Genomic DNA, 26,876 nt, shown 5'->3' with positions numbered 1-26,876 from the left:
ATTGTTTTTCTGCTGTTGTTGCCCTTGACCTGTTCTTTTCTTTTAGCTTAAAAAAAAAATTTAAAAAAGCATTGGAAGGGGACAGTTAATTGAGTTAGATACTCAGGCGGGGGTGAGGCAAATAAAAAAAATTAACCATAAGCTTTCCAGGCTCAGAAACGTCTAGTGGAAGCCCAGGTCCAAGTGATGACATTTTTACATAGGGCTACCATTTCTAGTCCCTGTTTTGACTTAGTATTTAACAGAAGCCTATCATCTGAAGTCTAATATGTGGTCTGGTGTTACATTTCCCTCATTTTCTCCCTCTGATCTCCAGATACTTTTCTATCTTCTAAAACAACCATGGTAATTAGATCACAAGTGTTCGTCTCATCCCTTCCATTGGCTGCATGCAGGCATGTGTGCTCAGCTGCTTCAACAGAGTCTGACTCTTTGTGCCCCCATGGACTATAGCATGCCAGACTCCTCTCCCATGCGAGTCTCCAAGCAAGAATACTGGAGTGGGTCGTCCTTTCCTTCTCCAGGGGATCATCCCAACCCAGGGATCAAACCCAGGTCTCACACATCACAGGTGGTCTCCTTACCGTACGGGCCACCAGGGAAGCCTAAGGGACTATTTTAGCAAGCTGGCTTATGACTATATTTGTCTAAAGACATTTCTTGAAGATGAATGAATGTCCTTCTTCCTAATAGCTGGTGCTTATCCCACTAGACTTCTTCATAGTTGACTGTGTTAAACAACCTGTTTTTTTCTTGAAATTCCCTTGTCCCTTAGTTTCTGTCATCCAGTAAGTGTTGTCTTCCTTTCTGACCTTCCCATCTCAGGCTTTAGCATAGATTGGCCTTGACATCCCCCCGCTCAGCATTCCCTCCACTATTGTCTTCTCTTCTAACTTGCTGTGCTCGCCCACCATGACCTTAAATCTGCATCTCTCATTTTCTTTTTCAAATCCAGAAGTGCATTTCCAATTCTCTACCTGAAAATCTGAGCCACCATGGTACCTAGCATGATGCATTTAGTGCTTAGTAAATATTCACTAAATTAAATATAGTAAATACTTATTATGCACTAATTATATGTTAGACATTGTAACAAGGGCAAAGATGAAAATATACAGCTTGTGGACTACACAGAAAATGATTGTGTGGGACTCTGGCTAACCAGAGAATGAAGTTCCATGGACCAGAATATGTCCTCAGAGTTCCTTAAGAGGCAGGTTCTCAGGGACAAATAAGGGAAGATGAGCTAAAATTGTACCCTAAAATTCAAATTCATTTTGGAGAAAATCTTGGAATATATTCACATGGTCTTCAGGAAATTATGAATGACTTCTCTAAAGAAAATTAAGATACACAGCACGCGGTGTCAAACTTAGCCCACAGGCTATGTCCAATCCGTTTTTGTGAATAAAGTCTTATCTGGACACAGTCACACTCATTCATGCTCATCCTGTTTATGACTTTGTGCTGCAATGAGAAAGTAGCTACAGAAACGACAAGGTCCACAAACTCTAAACCATCCACTTCTGGCCCCTTAAGAAAAATCTTTGTCAACCCCTGCTGTATAGTTGACAACCCCAACTTCCACATTATGAATATTACCTATTTCTTAAAAGAATGTAGACCCAGATCTGAGAAGTAGAATTTCTACAGGAGGAATCTGCAACTCAGGATTTTCAATAGGCACTACAGGTGACCCTTGGGATCAGGCAAGTTTGGAAAATTCTGGCAGAGATTTTTAAAGCTTAGTCTTTAGAATCTTAGAGCTTTGGGTTTGTATCTCAACTCTATCACTTCTAATTCTATTACCCTGGGCAAGATACTTACCTCTCTGAACTTCAGTTTCCTTGACAAAGTTGAGGAATAAATGTACCTTGCTCATAGAGTTGTTGGGGGGATTAATGGGAAAATTATTTTTTAAAATATGTAGTACAGGTTCGATAAGCATCTTATCACCATCACATTATCATTATCACCAGCATCATGACATTCTCCTCTTCCTCTTTCATATTGCCATTCGTATATACGCTCTATGTGCTTAGTAAGCTTTAGATGTGATTCTACTTGAAAATGATGGATTAGTTTCCCTGCAGAAGTTCAGGAATCCTGAGTTCTACTTTCTCCTTTCTAAGTACAAAAACATTCAGCAAATAAATCTTTCAGTGATAACATCTTTTTTTTAAGAAGTACAAAGTACTTCACCAACAAGTGAGTGTGATGGGGGAGATGCAGAAGGTAAATTGACCTACCCCAAACCACACAGCAAATTCAGGAACAGAATATACAATGCCTAGCTCCCAGCCCAATACCTGAACTCAAATACCAACACACCTTTCCAGATAAGTCTCTTTATCATTTATTTATTACTCTCTTGAAGGCAGGATACAACAAACCTATCAACAAAAACCTTTTACAGGCCCACAAAATGCTCACAGGGCTTCTCCACCTTTACCATTGCTGGGATGTCGATGAGGTCAGGGAAATGGACTTGCCCAAACAACCCCAGAGCTACTTTGGCGGTGTCACTCCCTTTCTCAGAACACTTCAGTGGGCCCCTCTTGATTCTCCATGAGATTTAAATTTCTCATTGCGGGCTTTAAATTCCACCTCTTTCCTGTATGTAAGTGCTCTCATCCCTCCTTTCATTCATTTGTATCTCACTTTGCAGTATTCACTCCTGCCAAGGAAATCTACCACAGCCCACCCACACAACTCCTAGACTTTTCCACTGGATCTTGGGTTCCATTAAAAGAAGAAAAATACCCTGAACAAGAGGGATGACAGTCTGAACAATACTCTCTTCTGTTCAAACCACACTTGGGACATTATGTTCCATTCAGAAAAGAATATTCTCGGGGTGGTGGGGGGGATGGTTGGAAAACATGTTGGCCATCCAGAGAAGCTCCAGTTGAAAGTGAAGTCACTCAGTTGTGTCCAACTCTTGTGACCCCATGGAACTGTAGCCTATCAGGCTCTTCCATCCATGGAATTTACCAGGCAAGAGTACTGGAGTGGGTTGCCATTTCCTTCTCCAGGGAAGTTTCCCAACCCAGGGATCAAACCCAGGTCTCTCGCATTGCAGGCAATTCTTTACCAGCTGAGCCACCAGGAAAGCCCAAGAAAATTGGAGTGGGTAGGCTATCCCTTCTCCAGCACATCTTCCTGACCCAGGAATCTAACTGGGATCCCCTGCATTGCAGGTAGATTCTTTACCAGCTGAGCTAACAGGGAAGCCCAGATAGTTCCGTGAGCTTGCAACAAAAGAGCATCTTTCAGATACTTGGGTTAGACTAACTCTGAAGGACTCCAGAGAAGAGAAATCAACACGATGAATTTCCTGATCTTTCAGGAAAGCAGATTACTCCTCCATTTAGAAGAGGAACTTCATAATAAATTGAGCTGTCCAACACTGGAATATACTCTTTGGGGAAGTATGTAATCTGGTTGTGATCAAATATGTAAAGGTTGTTGTAGTAGTGATACAAAAGAGATATGGGTTCAATCCCTTCATCAAGAAGATCCACTGGAGGAGAGCATGGCAACCCACTCCAGTATTCTTGTCTGGAGAATTCCATGGCCAGAGGAGCCTGGCAGGCTACAGTCCATGGGGTTGCACAGAGTTGGACACAACTGAGTGACATAGCACATACAGACAACTTTTAGAGTAGAGCTAAGTAGTTAATAGCACAGCCTTTTGATCCAAACTGTCTGGGCTTGAATCCTACTCCAGCCTTATACAAAGCACGACTTGAACCTATCTGTGCTTCAGGTTCTTCATGATAATAGTACCAATCTCAAAGTATTACAGAAAGGGATTAAATGAATGAAGGTAAAGGACTTAGAATCTGACACGTAGTAAGCATTGCATTAGTGTTTGTTTCTAGTGTTTCCTGATTTTTATCATCCAGTGAGGATAGGAACTACTACTGTGTGCCCTTTAGATACAATGAAGCTCGTACTTTTTTCTGCAGAACACAGAACAACCACTAGAAGTTAACTTTTCACAAATGCAATTCTTCCTTCTCTTTACTGGGGCCTTGAAAGAGGAAGATTGGAGTACCCAGGCCTAGACTCAGCACCTAGAACATGCAAAGAAAGGGAAGAGAAGATTCTCAGCTGTTTTCTCCACGTTTTTAGCCATGGAGGATATTTCAGGAAAACAGCCCATCAGAAAGAAATCTAATCACAAAGGAAGACACCATATTCACTTCTAAAATACACCTAGCACAGGGATGGCACTCCAAAGCATTAATAGTGCAAATGAATTGTACCTGTGAACCAGGAACTGAGACAAATGAGACTGAGCTCTAAAGAAATCGGACGATAGGCAAAAAGAAATTTCAATAAAATTATCTAAGGTTTTCACTAACACAGCAGTCATTCATACATGGTCCAGTGAGATATCTATCAGTTTCTTGAGTTATCTCTGGAATGCACAGATCAGCTCATGTCCCCCCCTTCTTTAATGCCTCCTGGACTCCCAACTACTTACAGTACCAAGGCCAAGTCTCCTAGCAGAGCTTCCAAGCCCTTCATAGTTCATCCCTTTCCCATCTACCTAACTTTTTCTTATCCCAGACTCTGGGCAGCTACAAGGAATTTAACTATTCCTGGAAAAAACAACACACAACCATTACATTCTCACCTCCAGCTCTCCTGTATCTAACTAAACCCATCCATTCTAAAGATCCTGCTTTCCCTAACCTTCCAGATGAAGGCTGTTATAATTATCTATTATCAATTATAATTAGCATTATAATTCTATTTTCCATGTCTGTCTCATCCACTAAACTATGATTTTCCTGAGAACAGAAATTATGACTTATTTTTTTGCACACCCCCAGTGGTTAGCATCATTTCTGCAGACAACAAGCTATAAATATATTTCTTGAATTAATAAAGGAATGAAGGAAAGCAGGAGTCTAAGCAGACTCAGAATCTTAGTAGCCTAGCCTATTGAATCCCTGAATCAATTTAGAATCTATATACGATCACTTTAATTCCACCTAAGCTGTGCCTGACATACTATGCATATTTTTAGTGATACTTTAATTAAAAAAATACCACACACCCTTTAATATAGAAATCTTCCCTCCAAGCTCCCAGCAACCTCCCTATTTTTATAAATAGCTACAATTCTCTTCTCAAGATCTGAAGAGGTGACATTGTTTTTGCCTGTGGTGTAATGGTTTCTGCCCCTTTTGCTTCTGCTTATTTATGTTTGTCCTGTTTCCTTCATTCCACTATAAGTCTTTACCTGTAAGTGTTGACTGCTTTTGTAACTCACCCCAGTACAAGATATGCACGGGTGACTGACTGCCATATTAGTGAATAATGTTTGATAATTTTATTGAAATTCCTTTTTACTCATGGTCTGATTTCTTTAGGGTTTAGCCTAATTTCTTTCAGCTCCTAGACTGCAGGCCCATGTTGATTTGCATTATGGCTGTATTAATGCTTTTGAATGCTATCCATGTGCTAGATGCTGTTTAGAACTAAATAAAATGCCTTGCCCTAGTGATTTGTTTTCTTTCAACTTGGCAGATTTGTGTGACCCCTGTGTTTCTAGGAGCTGAAATTGTCAAGACTCTTTTAATGCACCTCTTTGTTCGGGCAATCGCATGCCTGGTGGCTTTGAGAATAGCTGTCGTTCAGAGAATAGCATTTGTAGACACAACTGTTACTGAAAAGGGAAACTCTATACACGGACTATTTCACTGGGAACAAGGCAGCAAAAAGAGCGACCATTGTTCTCCGTGAAAAGACATAAACAAAACCTAGTGTATTAATTTGATCCGGAACATGATGTAGCATCTTACTCTAAATCTGGACATGATTGTATCTATATTGTCCACATCAGTGCAGTTCTGATCCCAATCAGTGTCTGTGATCACCCCCCAAGGCACCCAGTGCAGAAAAGCTCTGGCCCCTGCTTCAATGAACTTCCAAGATGGCTTTGAGTAAACAGCACTAGCCGCAGCGTGAAGCTCCTCAGGTCCTTGTTACACTCCTGAGTGTCGTAAGCTCAGGCAATCTCGATGCTGTAAAAACCACAGACAGCTACAATCCGAAAGGACCAGAGGCTTAGGATACTTCTTTGAAACTTGGATTTGTGCCACTTCAGTTTAGCAAAAGTTGGAGACAGAGCGGGTACATCTGCCGCTCTCCTGCCAGTGAAATATGGCTCCTCAGTGTGTTTGTTCACGGCTGTGCTCTGACCACGGAGGGGTTGAGAGAACTGCGTTTGCCACTGTTGCTACACCGAATGCTCCGGCTCAAACGCACATGCTAAATCTCTCATCGCATGACAGACACACTAAAAATCTGAAATTCAGCTGCCTGTCTTTCTGTTTAGAACTTTTGTCTAACATACAATTCTAGAGTAGTCCATATCAAAACCTACGGACAAAAAAAAAGTTCGACTTACTTAAAAATAGAATAAATAACAGGTTAGAAAGAATTTCAAACTAACGCTATGGTCTCATTATTTACCCTCCTTCTCCTGAAAATATCTTGGGAGAGGAATTCACTACGGATCCTGAGAAAATTCAAAAAGTAATTATTTTTTTTTAATCAAATGTAAACAGGTTCAAAGAACTGGAAACATGTTAAGGACAGATACATTTAGGAAAGAAAAATTCCAAAAGCAATATTTATAAGTTTCCAAAACTTAATTCCAAAGGAAATAACTGATTTTTCTTTTTTTTAAAGAGCAACAAAAGAAACTGAGAAACAAAATGAAAGTGAAGGAAGAGCACAGATAAACTAGGAAATCTTGTAAGGATAAAAACATCAGAATGTCTTTTCTAATTTGATAAAGCAAAACTATCTCCCATCATTTTAATTTGCATTTATTTGACCACCAGAGAAATCAAATGTTTTCCCATGAATTGTCTAACCAATCTATTTCCTCCTTTTCATATTAACAACTAATCTTCATTTATCCATTGCTTTTCTTACCAATTTGTCTGACCTTTCTATATAATAAAGATTATTTTATTTACTGTGTCTAGGATAGTTCTACTAAATGACACAGCTATAAGCCAGAGATACATTTATTTACAAATGTGTATATAATGACTTTTGATTCATACTTATCAACATGAGAATAAATATACTGGAAACTAATATTCTAGATAGGTCAACCATGTTATAGTAAATATTTAGTAAATGTGTAAGAGGCAGCAAATTGGGGTGACAGTCAGCATCTGAGAAATTGGTGGTTCCTCAGTATACTGAAAAATGGTGGACACAACAAAATGGAGTTGGTGGGGCAGGTGCAGTATCACAAAAAACCATGGGCAACTTGGAGGACCTTTGAGTAATTCACAACATTAACTTATGGCTGAAGAATTTGAGAACCATAGTGACTAATAGACTTATCTAGAATTTTCACTGTGAGTCTAAAAGCAAACACTGCATACAGAAGCTGCAGTATCCTTGTTATAGTCAATGCTGAGTCACATGCTTAAATCTTATTTCATTCATTCTGTTCTTTATTTAACCAATATTTGTTGGATCCCAGCTCTGTGCCCGACCCTGGGCTAGGCACTGGGTAAATATTGTGCCATAAAATCATCAAAGTCTCCGTCCTGGTGGAGCTTACTGTCTAGAGGGAATGAGACAGACAATTAATAAATAACTGATAAATGAATAATACAAATTGTGATTTGTGATATGAAATGGAGGATAAAGATGTGTACACACACATGTAACCACAAAAAAAGGAAAACAAGATCTGTGAGGAAAGGCTAAGGAAGGAATATTCTTCCACCTGGAGGAGAAGTGATAAAAGAACCAAAAAAAAAAAAAAATGCTCCCAAAGACAACAGAGTATTATCCTTGTCCACTGAAGATGCCCAAGGTAAAATGGATGCCATTAGTAGTATATTAAATTTATCAGCTATTAACATGCAGTTTTAAAAATATTTTCAAAAAAGAAGTTTAAAGTTTTTCTCCTTTGATAGTATTTTAAAAGAGGAGATTCTCTTTTATCTGAGATTAACATCCCAAATGGTCAGAGAAAAACAAACCTCTTTAGAATGTCTGCCAGCAATGGAGATGCAGGCATACAGAACAGAGTTGTGGACACAGACAGGGGAGGAGAGGGTGGGACGAACTGAGACAGTAGCATGGAAGCATATACGTTACCCTATGTAAGATTAGATAGCCAGTGGAGGCTTCCTGTATGGCACAGGGAGTTACAATCTAGTGCTCTATGACAACCTAGAGGGGTGCGCTGGGGTGGGAGGTGGGTGGGAGGTTCAAGAGAGGGAGGACATATGTACACCTATGGCAGAGTCAGGTTGATAGCAGAAACCAACACAACATTGTAAAGCGATTATCCTCCGACTAAAAATTTAAACAAAAAATGTCTGCCAGCTTGACGTCTATTTTTCTCAAAGTTCTTCCTGGTTTTTCCTTCTTCCCCTCTGCTCCTTTGAACAATTATTATAAGCAATCCCTTATTAGGAAAAAGTCTGTGTGAGCATTATCTGGTGAGGGGTTTCTATTCTGACCTCTCTGGATCTCAGGATCTTGATTTCAATTTTCAGATGTTTCTATACTATTCAAATATCCTACTTTAAGCATTTCTCAAGATTCCTTAACTTGGAATTCTGTAGAGATAATCAGTGATTAGTTTAAAAGTAATAAAGCCACACGGAATAAACAATAACAGAAGTATATTTGTCACCTAGGCTTTATTCTTGGAGAAGGCAATGGCACACCACTCCAGTACTATTGCCTGGAAAATCCCATAGACGGAGGAGCCTGGTGGGCTGCAGTCCATGGGGTCACACAGAGTCGGACACAACTGAGCGACTTCACTTTCCCTTTTCACTTTCATGCATTGGAGAAGGAAATGGCAACCCACTCCAGTGTTCTTGCCTGGAGAATCCCAGGGATGGAGGAGCCTGGTGGGCTGCCGTCTATGGGGTCGCACAGAGTTGGACACGACTGAAGCGACTTAGCAGCAGCAGCCGCAGTCTTTATTCTTGGGCTTTCCCAGGTGGTGCTAGTGGTAAAGAATCCACCTACCAATGCAGGAGAATCAAGAGACGTTGAGTTCGATCCTTGGATCGAGATGACCCCTTTAGGAGGAAACAGCAACCCACTCCAGTATTCTTGCCTGGGAAACCCAATGGACAGAGGAGCCTGGTGGGCTACAGTCCACGGGGTCTCAAGGAGTCAGACACAACTGAACACACAGCACAGTCTTTATTCTTATGTGTGTATATACGTGTATTACGTGCTAGATATGGCTGTGGTGAATGGATATATAATTTTGGAACTTTTTCCTCCACTATGGTTTTAAAAGGTGACATAAATTGACAGTTCTAGAGGTACATTTGTGTGTAGCAACAGGACATGGAAGAAGAAAAGGAATATACTGTTAGTCCCATTTTAAAGATGAGAAAATTGAAGTTATAAGATTGCATTGCTGAAGGTTTGACGTGATTCAGAGTGAGGAACAGATTTTAGACATCATTCTCAAAGCTCTAGCCTCTAAACAAAGTAAATAAATGATTGCCCATTTCCAGTTGGCATAGAGAATCTCCAGGGTTTAAGGGCTGGAAATCTGCTGTAAGAATTCTAAAGCAAAAATCCTTTGAAAATAGAGTCACAGTGCACTAATTAATATGTGTCCCTCTGCTTCAGTCACCTCAAGAGCCTGAGATTGTTAGAACCACTTAGCCTTGCTTGCTTGGCAGTGTTCACTGTAAGAATGGGGGCCCTGGTGGTCTTTCTGACAAGCCAAGGCATAGATGTGTGTCTGCTGACATGAAAAGGACCCTCTGTGAGATGTATTTAACACTTAGCATTTCACTACAGGGTCTTGAACATTCTTTCTCTATCCATCTCTTCATTCCCAGTCATATCCCATTTTTTTTAAAAATCAAGGCCACCTTCCAGAGCCTCTATCAGTTTCATATTTTGTAATTTTAAATGAGTTTTCGGCTATAATTTAAAAGATAATTCATTCCTATTTCCAACATTTAATGTATTTTCTTTTTTGTGTGAAAGCAATATACGTGTGTAATTAATAAACAATTTAGTATGTTGACGAACCTAGGAACTTGGCAAATGTTCTGGGGATATGAAATCTCAAGAAAAGCAGCACATTATAAGAAATAGTAAGTAATTACTTATGTAAGCTTTCTTTTTAAATTCTAAGAACATTAACTACTAATTACCTACTAATTACCACTACTTCCGCAGGTGTTTGCACTTAACTGTAGGCTAAAGCCCCTGTGAAAAACAAACCCCTCACAGCCTCTCTCAAGATCAAAGCTGAATCCCACCGGACCTTCATAGTTTCAGCAAAACTGGGTACAAGCCAAATCGTTCACCGCTTGGCTGTGTAAGGTGAAAAAGTAAGTCCGTGTTTGTGGGTCTGCCTTTCTCTTTTTGCCCAAATGCAGTCATCATCAACTAGTGAGAAGGGCTGGCCTGGAGGGCAAAGTCAAGGGACACGGGGTTAGATCGAAAGGCAATGAAGAGGTCTTACTACATCTGTCTGGCTCCCATCAGCTAAAGCAGCCCTCCGAGTGTGATGGAGGACCATCCAGCCACCTCCCCGCATTTCATTCCTGGTATTTGCAAGGGACATGTGTTTATCTCACTGCTTTCCATTCTCTTTATCTTCATATGAAAATGATCTTTAAGATTCCTCCCAGGTTACAAAGTGTGGGATTCTCTGACCCTCTGCATCTCATTTAGAACTCAAGTCACATGACAGTCACAGAGGACCCAGGAATGCTCCCCATTCAGAAGGTCCCCACCTGGAGAACCCTGTAGTACACAGCCGCAGGCAGGGTCAATGCGTGTCTCACAAGAGTTCGCAGGTCCTTCTTCCAGACACCTCAGTCATGTAAGCATCACCCCCTATTGCTACAGAAGAAATGCAGAAACCAAAAGATGATCTCTGGTAGCACAAATCTCCCCTTAGATCTGGGCATCCCAGGTGGTGGTAGTGATAAAGAACCTGCCTGCTAATGCAGGAAACGTAAGGGACATGGGTTTGACTAAGGGGCATGGGTTTGATGCCTGGGTTAGGAAGATCCTCTGGAGAAAGAAATGGCAACCAACTCCAGGATTCTTGCCTGGAGAATCACATGGACAGAGGAGCCTGGCAGGCTACATACAGTTGCAAAGAGTCGGACACAACGTAGCATGCACACGCACCTTAGATCTACCGTGAGGCTGTCATTTCTGCTCAGGACACGTTCTAAAACAGCTCATGTCTCTCACTTTAATCCCTGCATTAGTTTCCTGTGGCTGCCATAACAAATCCCCACAAGCTTGGTGGCTTCAAACAACTGAAATTTATTCTCTCACAGTTCTGGGGACCAGAAGTATGAAACTGACTGTATCAGCAGGGCCACATTCCTTCTAGAGGCTCCAGAGGAAAATCTGATCCCTGCCTCCTCCCTGCTGTAGGTGTCTTCAAGCATTTCTTGGCCTGCGTCTTCATCACCAATCTCCATCTTCACTGTCGTGTTATCTCTTCCTCTTCTGCCTGTTCAGTCTCCCCTGCATGTCTCTTATAAGAACAGTTGTCGTTAGATTTAGGGTCTGCTCAGATAATCCAAGATGATCTCATCTCAAGATGAAGTGGTTCATATCTGCAAAGTTGCTTTTCCCAAATAAGATCATATACAGACCGTTGCCAGGGATTCAGAGGTGGCCTACCCATTGGGGTGACACCATTAAAACCACTACAATCCTCTGAATGGTCTCTCCCCCTATTAATTTTTTTATTCAACAAATTGTATTGTGGGGGTGGAGGGGCTCAGTCACTCAGTTATGTCCAACTCTTCGTAACCCCATGGACTGTAGCCCACCAGGCTCCTCTGTCCATGGAATTCTCCAGGCAAGGACACTGGAGTGGGTAGCCATGCCCTCCTCCAGGGGATCTTCCTGACCCAGGGATCAAACCCACATCTCTTGTGTCTCCTGCACTGGCCGGTGGATTCTTTACCTCTAGAGCCACCTGGGAAGCCCTGAAATTGTATTGAGGCCTACAATATTTCAGGAACTATTTTAGGGCTACAACTTTAGGAAAAAGAAAGATAAGATCTCTGCCTTCATAGAGCTTCTGTTAGAATCCTTCCCCTCACTTTGTTTTGTCCATTCATTTGAGATATACACATTTTCTTGAATCTACAATGTACAATTGATATTCCAAACACATACAACTCTTGAAATCTAGTTAAATCCTAGCATGTGTGCAGGTTGGGGAAATAGGAGACATGCATGAAAAGTTTCTTTTCAAGTTTTTAGGAGAACAAGAGGAGAAAAAAGCATAGATGTGCAAATTTTATAAATTCATTTTACAATGTAATTGAAATGCCAAAAGACTGAAGAATTCAATGTTGATGAAGAAACGGATATTAGTGCAATGAAGAACAGCTCTGTCTTTGTCAGCCGGCCGTCTTTTCTATGTCACAGGCTGTCACTTTCTATTGCGTTTCAACTGACTAATTACCCCAGTTTATTAAAACTGAATATGAATTCACATATTTTACTTTCTGAGCTTTCAAGTGCTGCTGTTATCAAGAGCTATTACCTAAGGATACATCCTACAATTCTGGGGTTTCTCAGGTAAGGAAATGAGTGGGCTACTCTAGGTGGATGTCAGTAAACACTGGACAGCCGATGTCCAGGGGAACTGATCTGCTGGCTCTTATGTGTGACCACAGGTGTTGTCGGAAGTGGAGTACAGATTGGCCTAGCATGAGTGAAAACTATGCTTCTAATGGAGGCAAAAGTAATGCCTCTACTTTCTGATCAGAGGTAACGACCTGATGTAATCAAAGGAAGGGACCATAAATTAATTATGTTGCAGTACTGGAGAGCTACCTCAACTGCAAATTACGCTTACATGTTAAAAGTTTATTGGGTTTTGGTAGAGTGGAGGAATGGTTCTTTGTGGTAATGGTGTTTTGCCTGTGTGTTGGGGGGGGGGGCTGTTTTGTTTTTAAGCACATTGGAGTACACTTACAGGTGTGATGAATGGGGTTGTGTTAGATGAAATCTAAGTCAACCTCATATGAAAAAGCAAATTTCCTCGTTTCGCAATGTGATTATAAGAGAGCCGTCATCAGAAAAGCAGATTTTAGAAATGAGTAATTAGGACTTTGATCTCCTACATGGTTGCAGCAGCCATTTCACTTTTATTTGATTTGCACCTAATAACATGATGGAAAGGAGCAGAGGTGGCACCTACTGCTTTCTAAAGGAATACTGCCTCTCAACTTTCAAAGTGCGGACCTTCAGATGACCTGGTCATTTCTTGGTCCAAGAGGTAAATGTGGTAGGTGAGTGATGAGAAATCCCCAGTAATGTTTTCATAAATTGCCAGAGGTAGTCAATATTCGTGGAAAACAAAAAACAATACTTTGGGAAATTATGTAGATATGGGGAACCGACAAAGAACAAAACCACTGAGGAAAACACCACTTATCCTCAGCTCTAGTTACAAATGCAAAAACCGAAGCCTCCGGAAGGGGAAAGGGCTTGTTTTTTCCTTAGCAGATTCAAGTTGTTTGTTAAGAAAGGTGGTTATTGTATGCTTTTCCACAGTAGCTCATGCTATCTTGCTCCAATCAGCGTGTGTCTACATTTCAAAGACCGAGGGGAAAATCGTCAACAAACCCAGGGTACAGCCTGGTCCTCTGGCCAGCAGAGTGATGGGGCTGAAAGCTTCTCCTGAGTCAACCTTCTGCAGAGGCTCCAAATGCCTTCTTGTCCTACTCATTCAGTCTCCCAGGGGCTAAAGTTGCCCTGGGCACTGTGTTCTCTCTTTTTTATATTAATTTTATTAATTTATTTATTTTGGCTGTGTTGTGGCATGCGGGATCTTTCATCGTGGCACATGGACTCTCTATTTCCAGCTCACAGGCTCCAGAGCATGTGGGTTCAGTAGTTGCAACATGTGGTCTTAGTTGCTCCACAGCATGTGGGATCTTAGTTCCCCCGTTCAGTTCAAGTCACTCAGTCGTGCCCGGCTCTTTGTGACCCCAACCAGGGATCAAACTCATGTCCCCTGCATTGCAAGGCAGATCCTTCATCACTGGACCACCAAGGAAGTCCCTGGGCACTGTGTTCTTAACAAAATGAACCAATGTTTTAAAAATCAGGATATCTGCTGGGAACAATCTGGATTTCCAACATTTTTTGAAAAATCTGAAGATCTAGCCTCAGTGAGCCCGAACCCCCACAGAACTCCAAGGGCAGCTGCCCTTCTGCCAGGGCAAATGTACCAAGCCTCACAGCTCACCTGCAAATGTTCCTGGTCTGGCCCCAATGGGCTTCTGAAGTTATGATGCCTGCATAGACCCTGTGACCCTCAAAGGCCTCTCCAGGTCCCTCTTCACGCATTCCTCCTAGGATGGGCCTTACCTGCCTTCCTGATGCACCCACCCCTGCTCTACCATTCCAGACCTGCCCGCCAGAAGCACGGCACACTCTCTCTCCTCCCAGAATCCCAAGCACCTACAGTACCCACCAGCATTGTTAGAGACTTTCTCACTGACAAACCCTGTTTCCCAAGTAAAATTTGACTTGGAATCCCAATGTGCTAAACAGATCAAAGACAAGCTACTCTGCTTGTGTCTGGGGAACCAGAATCCTGCCTCCTTCCTGCTCCCTCAACCACCACACACGAGCCCCTCAGACAGCCCCTTAAGCATCTTGATGGAGCCCCACAACCCTCCCCTCAAACATTGGTATATCTTTCATTGGTGTCTTTTATATACTTCTCCATAATATTCTGGGAAAGAGAATATTCCATAATAGCCATAATATTCCAGAGGAAGATAAAAGTCATCCAGCTCTTCTCCAATCTAGCCCAGAATATATACTCTGCTCTTGCATAAGCAGATTGTTCCTAGAGAGCTATACCTAATGCCCACTTTCCACAATGCCTTTTTGTACATAGATTGTATGAAATAGAGCTGGGTGGGCTTCCTCTCTGCCATGGTTTGGGGTAGCCATGATTCCTTAGGAAGGAAAACTGGAACTTCTTTTCCCAACAGAACCCACTGCTAAATATCAAAGCAAAGAGAATGGCACCAAGACAGTGTCCAAGGCAGGAAGGGGACACCACCTTGTCTGTTCACTTACAGGCAAGTTCTGGATCCATCTCTGACACTAAGGTCCGGCACCATCCAGGAGGTGTAAAATAATGACCACAGCAATGAAAAAAAAAAAAAAAACCACCACTGTGTGGGTAGTGTTCTGTTTCCTGATCTGGTGGTTGCTTATATGGATTACCTGATTTGTGGAAATACATGGAACTCCACACTTAACAATTTGTGTGACTTTCTGTATATGCGTTTTAGTCAATAAAAAGAAAAAAATAAAAGGAGAAACAGTCAAACAAAAATCTCTCATACAGGATTTTCAGGATTGAGATAAATATGATGTACCCTATTTGCACTTGAGGGCAGGTGCTCAGGGCAGGGGCTGGACTTACTCAGGTGTGTATCACACATGTCTAACTCAGGGTCTGCTGTGCAGTAAGGGGTGGTACGTTCTGGATGAATAAATGAATATTGCCTTTTTATATAACTCAGTACAGTAAGAATTGTTTCATTCACTTCTCCTCATATCTCCTTATATAATTCAAGCATCTACATGACCTGTTGCTAGTTTCTGGCTCTTCATAACACTGATGTCTCTTTCTAGGAATAGAAAGGGGTGAGAGCTCTGTCCTAAGCCTGTTCTGTCACAGAGCCTTGTCTGGACACTGCCAAGCATGGACCAGACACTGCACTAGGCGGCAAGGAGATGGAGATGAACACAACTGTGTGTTAGAGGCATCAGTTATGAACACAGTTGGCAGAGGCAGAGTATCTGCCATGGGTCCTACAAACAGAGCACCATGGGAATAGCTCTCAAATCCATCTGGAGGTCCTGGAAGTTTTCCCAGAAGAAGATGACATGTGATCTTCGTAGGGTTTTACCAACTGATGATTTCAGTTTCTGTTAATCATCATATATATTGTGAATGGTTTCCCATTCTTCTCAAAAATGCTTCTTTCTGACTTCCAGATCAAGAGAAAAGGCATCTGGGTCTTCTCCAAATCTAGCCCAGGACAGTACTGCAATTGTTTGAAAATGTTCTAGTCGTTGTCAACCTCCAGTTTGTAGTTGGTGAACATATATGACAAAACAATTCTATGTTCTGTCATTTGGGAGAAAGCATGATTCCAAACAGGTTGATAGTCTTTTCAGCAATATACAGTGAAATGAAAGGCACAGTAAGCAGAATACTAGACCCCCAAAGATATCCATAGCCTAATTCCCAAATCTGTGAAAATTCTAATGATGTTCACACCATTATGGGACAAAGGATTTTGCAGGAGGAATTAAGGTTACAGGCCTTAAAATATGCAGATTATCCTGAATTATCTGGGTGGGTCCAATATAATCCCTGGCCTCTTCAGGTGGCCCTCGTGGTAAAGAATACTCCTCCCAGTGCAGGAGACATAAGAGACACAGGTTGGATCCCTAGGTCAGGAAGATCCCCTGCAGGAGGGCATTACAACCCATTCCAGTATTCTTGCCTGGAGAATCCCAAGGACAGAGGAGTCTGGCGGGTTACAGTCCAAAGTGTTGCAAAGAGTTGGACACGACCAAAGCGACTTAGCATGCATGCGATATAATCACAGAAACCGGTCAAAGCAGAACTAAAAGAGGGAGTCAGAGAAATATGAAGCATGAGAAGGACTCAGTGTGCCATTGCTAAGTTTGAATATGGAGGCCATGTGTCAAGGAAATGGGGGGCCTCAGTCCTACAACCAGAAGGAACTATATCCTTCCCAAAACCTGAGTAAGCTTAGAAGCAGATTCTTCCCCAGAACCTCCACACAGGAGCCTAGCTCAAATGACAACTTGACCCTGGGAGAAGAATCCAGTGAGGCCCAGCTGGACTTCTGACATACAGCACTGTGACATATATTGTTTAAAGCCACTGTGGCTGTGGAGTGGTTTTGCAGTGATAGAATGAGTCTGAGGGGTATTATCAGGAGAGACGTTCCAGGACAAAAAGTGCAGGACCACCTGAGCAGAGCTGCCTGCAGAGAAGGGCTGTGGGGAGACAGTGAGGGCAGAGCCCAGATGGAGAAGGGAAGAAAAACAGCTGGCCCCATGTTGCAGCCCAGGTGCAGGTGGCCTCCTGGGTCCTTTTCTAGCTCCTTCCCTGCTTCCTTCCCAGCTCCTGCTCCCACACGGTACAGGAGTTTGTTGGATGCATTTGAAGGAGCAGCACTCAAGAGGGCAAATGTTGCTTATGTTAGGCAGTTAGAACAGAAAATAGGAGTCCAGAATGGTGGTGGCTAAAAGATAAGGAAGGGAAAAGCCAGCGAAAATAGAACAAAGATCGATCCGAGGACAGGAGTAAGGACCTCAGGCAGAACAAACACTCCTGGCTAGCCCAATTTACATAGGGCATGCCCAGGGGGAGGAAAAGACATATAAAAAGGGGGCCACGGGGCCGGAGGTCTCCCCCTCTTTTTCACCCCCGAACGCTTGGGCACTCTGCTCTTCGCGTCTTTGGGTCGACATGCCCTCACACCTCAAGGATGGATTTTCCTGCTATTTTCTAAATAAAATAGAGCTGTAACACTGATTTGTCTAAGAGCTATAACATGGTCTGTCCGAGAGCTGTGACACGCCAAGGGCTTTAATGTCCGTCACTCCAAATCTTTGTTGTGACGAGACAGAACCGAGGAGCATACACTCGCCTGACACTTCTTGTTTTCCTCAGGAAAAGAAAGGGGCTTCCCTGGCGGTCTCGTGGTTAAAAATCCACCTTGCAATACAGGGGACACTGGTTTGATCCCTGGTCCAGGAAGATCCCACATGCCATGGGGCAACTATTCCCATGTGCCACAACTACTGAGCCCAAGCTCCACCACAAGAGAAGCCATCACAAGGAGAAGCACAGGCACTGCGACTAGAGAAAGCCCACATGCAACGATGAAGACCCAGGGAAGCCAAAAATGTAAATGAATAAATTTAATTAAAAAAAACTTTTTAAAGGGAAAAAAAAAATGAGGAGAAAAACAAAGGAAATTGGCTATCAAGTGACTCTCTTCACCTGAACTCCATGTGACCTCCCCAACTCAGGGCTACACTCCCATCTTCTCCAGCTTAACACTGAGCATGGTACAGATTACATGTTCGATAAGTGTTGAAGGAATGAGATGCACTTAAAAATGAAAGCTGTAATAAACACTCTCACACACACTGACCATTAAACAATCTTTTGCCTCCTGCCTCTCTCCAGTTAAAAACATCCTGGAGTAGAGCACAGCAGGAGGCCACCCACCCAGGAGAACTTAAGGACTACACGAAATGCTTCTTGCTTTGAAAGATTTTATCAAACAGTGCCCAGATTCTTCTGTTTAGACCTTAATTTCTTTGAGTTCGGAAAAAGACATCTGCTAACTCCTTAACAGCATTGCTTTCCTGTTTGGCAGCTGGAGAAGTGGGCAAGGGGATCCAGGATGCAGGACAGGGAGCAAGACAAAAGTGAAGGAAGCAGGAGGGACACAGGACTAGCAGCAAGAAAAGGACAAGAAAAGGCTGCCTCTCGAAGCCAACTGCAAATGATTCTCTCAAGTACCAAGAGTGTGAACTGGGATGGCTAGAGCAAAGACAACTGCTCATTTTTTGCTAGTCCTCCCAGTCAGAGATAGAGTGTCAATCCTTCCCCCTGTACTGGGCTGGCCTTGGTGATCTGACAGGTAGAAAGTGCAGCAGAAGTTATATTCTTAAATTTCTGAGGCCAAACTATAAGGAGACTTATTCTAAGAACCTTCTGAAACACTTGGCCTTTTGAAACCTTATTCTAGGAGCCCCAAGCCACCATGGAAAATATCCAGCTACCCTGACCTGACCAAGGTAGGAGCTAAACACATCAGGGATTCTATTGACACTCCCAGCTGAGCCCAACCTTCCGTACCAAGGCCCTAAACAAAGGAACAAAGCCATCGTCTCCACCAGCTGGATGTCACCTGCGTGCGTGCATGCATGCTCAGTCCTGTCCAACTTTTTTGCAACCCCATGGCCTGTAGCCCACCAGGCTCCTCTGTCCATGGGATTTTCCAGGCAAGAATACTGGAGTGGGTTGCCATTTTCTGCTTCAAGGATCTCCCCAACCCAGGGATTGAACTTCTTTATCCTGTGTCTCCTGCTTTAGCAGATGGATTCTTTACCAATGGGCCGCCTGGGAAGCCCAGTGTTGGGGTAGATTATGATCCACAATTGATACCTGGGATAATGAGATAGCCCCAACCTTGTTCCAGCTCCTTTTAGGGTTTAGAAACAAAAACCACAAGTCACACTTTAGAGGAAAAAACCAGAAAACTTGGATCACTTTTCCCCTGACATGGACCCTCCTAAGGGGGAATATAGTGAGAGAAGAGACACATCTCTCAACCCCCAGAATCTCTGCCCCGGATGCTTGCTGATGGTGCTGCTTAGAAGCCTGGTGGTAATAAATGCCGCTTGTCTGTTATAAATCCATTCCCTGAACAGGAAATACTGGGATCAGCATCCCCAGTCTCGAAGCACAGAGCTTGTCTGTGGCCCAAATGCCACAGCTGCCCTCACATAAGTGGGGTGAATTCTCTGATGAACAATCCCCCGTGTGCCATTAACTTCGGAAATATCCCTCACTTAGTCTAACTCTCGTGGTTCTGGCTCAGTCACTTCAACTGCTAAATAACTTGTGACAAACGGCAGGACTTCCTTGATGTGACAATTACGTGGCACCAAGTAATCTTTGACCTATTGGGTTTTTGGCTCTCTCTGTCGCCATCCGCACCCGAGCGCAGGGTTCCCGCACTGTTCCACGTGTGTGTGGAGGTCACGGGTGACTATCACAGTCACAAGAAGACTCTGGGACATGGGTTATTAGTCTAGGTGGAGAGCAGGGGCCACCCTCTTCAAGTAGCTCTGCATTAACTGGAGGGACCCCCCAGACAGCCTTACTCTTGAAACATCACTGGAAAATGTTAACTTCAAATTTGGCGTCAGTACATTTGCAGTGCAGAGCAGTAGATCATCTGGCTTTTTATGAAGCCCTGGGGTCCCTCAGACATGAATAGTTATTCAGTTCAATATTCATTAAGTGCCTACTATGTGGGAGGTGCTGCTGACACAAAAATGATTCAGACAATATGCTCACTCATGAAGAACTCAGCCTAGTGGAGAAGATGGCCACTTAATACTGTCCCCTGAAAAACCTCTGCCTTCTGGAAGCTATCGGTTCCTAAGAGGCTGCAGAAACAAAAATGAATCTTGAGCTGGGAGTTTAGGGAAGTGGCCTGTGGTATGAACCCCACGGCTAACTGTGTGAAATTTCTGAGGTGCCCACCTTCTCTGGCCTCAGTTTCCTCATCTGATAGTCCCCCAAGACATAACATTGTCATGGGTTGTTTCGAGAGTGAAATGTAATATTGTCCGTGGAAGTCATCTAAAAAGTATAGAACTCTGAAAGTGTGACTGAGAGCCTGGTGTGACGAAGCAGATGGTTAATTTAAAACCGGGAATCCCAACACAGCATTAACCCTTCACGTCTTCCCCCAACACGGCCAGCGGGTACCTTCGTCCCTTCATTTAATAATGTGCCCTCCTGTCATCTTCACTTTCCTTCCCCATGTCACCTTTCCCTCCCTCTCTATTCATTTTCTACTAAAATACTGTAAGATGCTCAGATGTGGCCAGGCCCCTGCCGAGCACATGAATATGCATGAGGTAGAGCTCTTGCCCCTCGGAGACACTGATGTCACGACTCTGGGGAGATGGCTAAGTAACCATGACAACACGGTACGGTGCTGCTGTATCCTGCCCGGGAGGATTCTGAGGACAGCCAGCCCATCACGCAGGCAAGACAGTGACATTCCCTCGGCAAGGAGTGCGGAGGGTCCGGGTGATGGCAGCCAGCCAGCGGTGACAGAGTGCTGAGCACACTTCCTTCCATCTGGCCTCCCCATCCCCACTCTGGTGCCTGGAGGGGCATCCCGTGACTTATCAGGCTGAGCACTCCCACTCAGGAGCAGTGGGTGGCACCTCCACTCAGGGACAGCAATGGATGCCCAGACAGGCAACCCAGACAGAGCCTGGCAGGTTTGAGTCAGGGCTTTGATCTTGGTCAGTTTCTTCCCATTTTAACCAGATATCACCAACTTTACAGTACCCTTTCAGAAAGAGTTTACTATTTTAAAGTCATTAACTAGGGGAATGCAAACTCTGAAATGTGGGCGAAGGAGGCTTTGCTCTGGATAAAAAGCAGCTAACTTATTGTAAGCACTGAAGGCATGAGTTTTTCTCTTAAACCACCTTTGAGTCAATAATAATAATTTAGTCACCGTGTTACTTCCCAAACAAACTTTCTCAGATAAAGCTCCCTCGCCACTATATTTTCTAGATCTTTTTTTAAAAAGTGTAAATATGTGTTTAGTGCCCCCATCATGCACTGCTGAGATTTTGGAACCATTTTATTCCATTTCCTCAGCCCCTCCCGCTGCCCAAAAGTAATAATACAGTGAATACTCAGCATGTCTATATTGTACCAGTCAATTTCAGAAACATTTGCACCATTAAAAAATAATAATTTAATGGGGCCTGGGTGTATGAATGTTACCCTATTGTTCAGGGCTATAATTTCAATAGCATTAAAAAAAAAAACCTCCCTCACTAACAGGATGTATATTGTGGGCCTTATTCCAAATGTCCTGCTCAGAAAAATCAGACACATGAAAGAAAAGAAAGCAAACCATTTCTTGCAACAGTAAGCAATAAAATGAATGGGCCATCACTGCTGAAGCATGGGACGTGGCAGTGATATCATTCATCCAGTTGGGTGGCTGTGTGAGACCCATAGCATCAGGGACCTCTCTCTATAGTATCAGTCTTTTTTCAAAACTACCCTCAGAGTAAAATTGCAGCCCCAACAGATGCAGAGTTCTGGGAGGTACAAGTTGCAGGTGGTCCCTGAGGGCTTCTCAGATGAGGGTCTTGGTTCTTCTGTAAATCTCCCCTTTGCTTCTGTTGGTGCCGACCTTCTTGTCCCCATCACCCACCACATGGCCATCTGATTCCTGCCACTACTCAACAGTCCAGGAGCGGGATGATCCGAACACTGGCCAGCAGCCAAAAGAGCGTCTCTGGGCTCCACAGTCACAAATGTCGGGACAGTATAGATATTCCTACTACATTACAAGAAGGAAGGTTTACATACACACTCATAAGCAAAAATACCATTATGGCAAAAAGTACCAAGTATGGCAAAGTCACAGTTGTTGTGTGGGCAAACAGCACAAGGATCACATGAATCATATTACTCTATGGATTTAAAGATGACATTCAATGATGTAACCTACTACACTGAGAGAGAGGAAATAGTCTCAGCTACACTGGACACTTTGTTTAGAACCTGAGGCCGCTGAAACAGCTATGTATGGTGGCGTAAATTCAAACTTAGTCAAGAAGTAAACAATAGAGTCATTGAGCATTGAGTGCTTCTTATCTCTTGAGACGTCTCGGATGATGGTTTCCCTGACATTACTGCCACTGCCGCTTCAGTATGCCAACTAAACTAGGGAGGTGAGCCAGATTTCTGCTCCCGAGTCATAGTTCTTTTTAACACTTGACTCTTGGCCCAAAGGGCCAATATATGAGAAGTTCTAGATGCTTTGTATTCATCAAGGTCCTTAAAAGAAAGTGAAGGAAGTTGACTCTTCCTGATGAATGAGAAGGTAATATCAATCTTACCATAACGATACTGAGTAACTTACAGAATGATAGAAGGAGTAAAAATAAGGCGTGAGGCTAGTTTCCAGAAAACATACTCTAAACAAAATCTTGAACCGATACAGGAAAAGAAGCTTCACCGCCACTATCACTGACTATGGGATCTTGAATTTGCACCGAACCTTCTGCATGAGGCAGTTAAGTTTATGAGCACTGGTGCTACTCTTGTGCCAATTACTTAACCTTGCAGTAAGCTCTCCTGCCAGCCTCAGCATGCCAACTCTGTCCTTAGACTTGTTGCCCCATGTCACAAGATGGCTACCACTGCTCTAAATACAATCATGTTCAAGTCAGGAGGAAAAGGCAAGAGGTGTTGCTAGTGAGAGTTCCTCTCTTATATTCCCCTTTTATCAGGAAGCAAAAGTTTTCAAAGTAGACTTTCTTTTACTTCTCGTTGTTCAGAACAGTTCCCTAATCTCTTTGAGGTAATCTGAGAAAGGGGGTGCCTGTGAAACGGAGTGGAATCACCCCTTAGGGATGGGCACATTGACAGTCATTGAAGTTGTTTTCAAGTGTGTAGAATAAGCATGACACACTGGTTAAAGAGCTTTATTTTACAACACACTGATCTTTTATGTGAGTTCACTGGTGCTATTGCTTCCAAATACTAATATACTTTAAAAAAAGAAACTCAAGTAGGTAAACTTTTCTCGTACTACGTCACACTGCCTCAGTTTACAATTAGAATGCTCAGCTTCCTCAAAAAGTCAAAATTCCGCCTTGTGTTACGTTCTCCCTCATTTCCTTTTTCTCATGAGTACCCCACATCTGGCCTATAGGCAGCACTTATGCATTCTTTACCTTGGAAGATTCTCAGAAACCACACATTGCAAAGTAACCACCTCTCCTTTGACTCATCTTTCAGCAGTTTCTACACCCTTCCCTCATACATTAGTTTCTCAGATGGCCTCCAAGTTCCCCGAAGTTTAAGAAGTATATATCAATCTCTAAAATAGGTCACACTAAAGCCCTTCTCACAGGACTGAATGAAGGGGAAATATCTACCTTTCTGTCTGGTAAAGCTAGGATCACAGAAGAACATTAGCTCTCTTTGGAAAGGTCCTTCGAAACAATCTTTCTCAATTTCTACGATACATTCCTGCATACCCACCATGCTGATCTTAAGAGCCATATAATTGATTTTTTGTTTACTCCTTTTTTATCACATGCTACAGAGAAATCTGCCTTCTGACTCATATTGACCTATTTTATATCTATCTTTTAAAGATCTTGACTAAAATTTCTGTCTTGTTACACATGGAAATAAAATTGTTCTCTTTTCTTCACAACACAGGGCATCTGCCATGTGCTTTAAAATGTATCAGTAATGTATCATTCAACTTCCCCCTTGTGAAGGAACAATTACTACAGAAACATCAGTTCAGTTCAGTTCATTTCAGTTGCTCAGTCGTGTCCGAGACTCTTTGCGACCCCATGAATCACAGCACGCCAGGCCTCCATGTTCATCACCAACTCCTGGAGTTCACTCAAATTCACGTCGATCGAGTCGGTAATGCCATCCAACCATCTCATCCTCTGTTGTCCCCTTTTCCTCCTGCCCTCAATCCCTCCCAGCATCAGAGTCTTTTCCAATGAGTCAACTCGTTGCATGAGGTGGCCAAAGTACTGGAGTTTCAGCTTTAGCATCATTCCTTCCAAAGAACACCCAGGACTGATCTCCTTTAGAATGGACTGATTGGATCTCCTTGCAGTCCAAGGGACTCTCAAGAATCTACTCCAACACCACAGTTCAAAAGCATCAATTCTTCGGCGCTCAGCTTTCTTCACAGTCTAACTCTCACATCCATACATGACTACTGGAAAAACCATAGCCTTGACTACATGGACCTTTGTTGGCAAAGTAATGTCCCTGCTTTCAAATATGCTATCTAGGTTGGTCATAACTTTCCTTCCAAAGAGTAAGCATCTTTTAATTTCATGGCTGCAATCACCATCTGCAGTGATTTTGGAGCACCAAAAAATAAAGTCTGACACTGTTTCCACTGTTTCCCCATCTATTTCCCATGAAGTGATGGGACCAGATGCTATGATCTTAGTTTTCTGAATGTTGAGCTTTAAGCCAACTTTTTCACTCTCCACTTTCACTTTCATCAAGAGGCTTTTTAGTTCCTCTTCACTTTCTGCTAGTAAAGTAATGTTCAAAATTCTCCAAGCCAGTCTTCAGCAATACGTGAACCGTGAACTTCCTGATGTTCAAGCTGGTTTTAGAAAAGGCAGAGGAACCAAAGATCAAATTGCCAACATCTGCTGGATCATGGGAAAAGCAAGAAAGTTCCAGAAAAACATCTATTTCTGCTTTATTGACTATGCCAAAGCCTTCGACTGTGTGGATCACAATAAACTGTGGAAAATTCTGAATTAGATGGGACTACCAGACCACCTGACCTGCCTCTTGAGAAACCTATGCAGGTCAGGAAGCAACAGTTAGAACTGCACATGGAACAACAGACTGTTTCCAAATAGGAAAAGAAGTACATCAAGGCTGATTATTGTCACTCTGCTTATTTAACTTCTATGCAGAGTACATCATGAGAAAGGCTGGGCTGGAAGAAGCACAAGCTGGAATCAAGATTGCCGGGAGAAATATCAATAACCTCAGATACAGAAACATAAACAACAGAAATTAAAATGAAATACATTAAATAACTGCTTTCTGACATTGAACAGAGACATAAAAAACTGTGATCCCAGAGAAAAAAGATACAAAGGAAAAAAAAAAAGATGAGCTTTATGATTATCCCACCTTACATCCTGGAGGTAGTTTTCAGTACTAAGGAATGAAAACTCAAACAAAGCCTAAAATTCTTGTAGACTTAAGAAAACACTGATCAGAGTTCAGGAAAGACAGTGCAGCTAGAATTTTCAGGACAAAGGAAGATATGCAGAGAAAGGGTTCCAGAAGTCTACACAGGAGTCCCCTTGAATTCTTCCTTGATCTGTTCATGAATAAGTCAATACCCCATGAGACCAGCAAAAAAACAATTTCAAAGGAAAGAACAATTATTGGGTAGTTATAAGATAAACAAATCCCAGAATCCACACAGGGCTGAGAATTCATTAACTTCTCATTAGCAATGGCACACTTTAGAAAACAAGCAAAATTAACCCAATAATAATAGTTGTTCTAGATTTGCCCTAATTAAATTTAAAGACAGGTCTTAAACATATCAGCTTAGCCCTGTTAACTTAGCTTTGTGTCAAAACAAAGTCTCAGTTCAGTTCAGTTCAGTTCAGTCACTCAGTCGTGTCCGACTCTTTGAGACCCCATGAATCGCAGCATGCCAGGCCTCCCTGTCCATCACCAACTCCCAGAGTTCACTCAGACTCACGTCCATCGAGTCAGTGATGCCATCCAGCCATCTCATACTCTGTTGTCCCCTTTTCCTCCTGCCCCCAATCCCTCCCAGCATCAGAGTCTTTTCCAATGAGTCAGCTCTTCGCATGAGGTGGCCAAAGTACTGGAGTTTCAGCTTTAGCATCATTCCTTCCAAAGAAATCCCAGGGCTGATCTCCTTCAGAATGGACTGGTTGGATCTCCTTGAAGTCCAAGGGACTCTTAAGAGTCTTCTCCAACACCACAGTTCAAAAGCATCAATTCTTCAGCACTCATCATTCTTCACAGTCCAACTCTCACATCCATACGTGACCACAGGAAAAACCATAGCCTTGACTAGACGAACCTTAGTCAGCAAAGTAATGTCTCTGCTTTTGACTATGCTATCTAGGTTGGTCATAACTTTCCTTCCAAGGAGTAAATGTCTTTTGATTTCATGGCTGCAATCACCATCTGCAGTGATTTAGGAGCCCCCCAAAATAAAGTCTGACACTGTTTCCCCATCTATTTCCCATGAAGTGATGGGACTAGATGCCATGATCTTCGAGCACTCCTTAAAGGAATACAGAAAGATATGGTGCATAGCAACATAAAATTTACAATTTTGAGCATTGAGTAGAACTAGCTAGATATAGAAGAAGCAAGGAAAAAAGACCCATAACTACAATAAAAATCATTCAACATAAACAGA

This window comes from Capra hircus, chromosome 24, assembly GCF_001704415.2.
Source record: "Capra hircus breed San Clemente chromosome 24, ASM170441v1, whole genome shotgun sequence".
Lineage (NCBI taxonomy): Eukaryota > Metazoa > Chordata > Mammalia > Artiodactyla > Bovidae > Capra > Capra hircus.
This window is presented reverse-complemented; position numbering follows the sequence as displayed.